Source organism: Olea europaea, chromosome 6 (genome assembly GCF_002742605.1).
Source record: "Olea europaea var. sylvestris chromosome 6, O_europaea_v1, whole genome shotgun sequence".
NCBI lineage: Eukaryota > Viridiplantae > Streptophyta > Magnoliopsida > Lamiales > Oleaceae > Olea > Olea europaea.
In genome coordinates this window covers 13,176,856-13,178,349 of record NC_036242.1, presented here as the reverse complement: position 1 = coordinate 13,178,349, position 1,494 = coordinate 13,176,856, and positions in this window count along the sequence as shown.

The window sequence follows — 1,494 nt, the reverse complement described above, 5'->3', positions numbered from 1 at the left end:
GGAGAAATCTTGCATGGAATTTTGGAATCGAGATTATAGAGGGAGAAAGTCAGCTTTTGATTGTGGATATGAACTATTAAAAAATTTTTATAAATGGAATATTTCCTATTTTTAGATTTATATTATTTCTATATTTTATGTATTATTAATTACATTTATCACCTGAATTTTGAAATTATTTTTAAAGATTGTTATTTATGAAATTGTATTCTTATAATCTAGTGACCGTATTTCCTTTAGAAAAAGTGCGATTTTGATATTTGTACTGCTTTCTTTTAGAAAAATTCAAAAATAATACCCTCTTTATATCTACCCCTGAAGGCTTAAGGCGGGGGTGGGGGGAGGGGTTTCCAAGATGGTCTAAGGAGCATTCAATTGAGATTTTAGAAGATTTTGATGGGCTATTTTTAAGTGACAACTTCTATGAATTTTTATAGATTTTCATTTTGAAACTTTTGTAGAATTCAAAGACTTTTGAAGACTAACATTTGAAGTAGAAATCACGTGAATCTAGTGCAATAATGTGAAATAAATAATAAACAAAATTATTATTATTATTATTATTATTATTATTATTATTATTATTATTTAATATTATTATTATATATTTGCCATATAAATTTTATAATTAAATAAAAATAAATATTTTTCACAAAAAAATGAATGAAAAAAAAAGTTATGAGAATTCAATTTTTCCCAAAACATTGTGATTAATGAGAGACAAATTTTGAAATTTTATATAATTACTTTTTACTTAAAAGTTAGTACCCCATCGATTGAATATTTCAAGATTTTTAGAAACTTTTTAAAAGTCTATAAAATTTTCAATTATATACACTAGTACTTTCAAAGAGTTTCAAAAATTCTACATTAAGAGGGTGTTTGGTAGGAATTTTTATGTGAAAATGCATTTTTGAATAGTAAATTGATGGGAAACTTATGAGAATTCAATTTTTCCCAAAACATTGTGATTAATGAGAGACAAATTTTGAAATTTTATATAATTACTTTTTACTTAAAAAGTTTGTACCCCATAGATTGAATACTTTAAGATTTTTAGAGACTTTTTAAAAGTCTATAAAATTTTCAATTATATACACTAGTACTTTCAAAGAGTTTCAAAAATTCTACATTAATATTTCTAAACTTTTTAAATCTCAAAAAGTCATTAAAGATTTCAATTGAATATTCCCCATTAAGATTCATAAAAATCAACTTTCCAAATTCCAATCAACTCGCCTAGGCAGCTGGGGAGAGTTAATTGTATGCTAAGTCTTACATCTTTTGAACATTTTTAAATTTTATTCCTCAACTTTTGAGTTTATCCACTTCAATCCTCTAACTTTGGATTATGTTCAAATTAGTCTTTCATGTTTTTGATTCATTTAATGACTGACTGAATTTTTCTAAAGTTCAATTTTAATCCTTATACTTTGCAAAATTCTTCTATTAACTTTCAAAACTCTTCCAATCAAATCCTTGCATTTCGTCTTC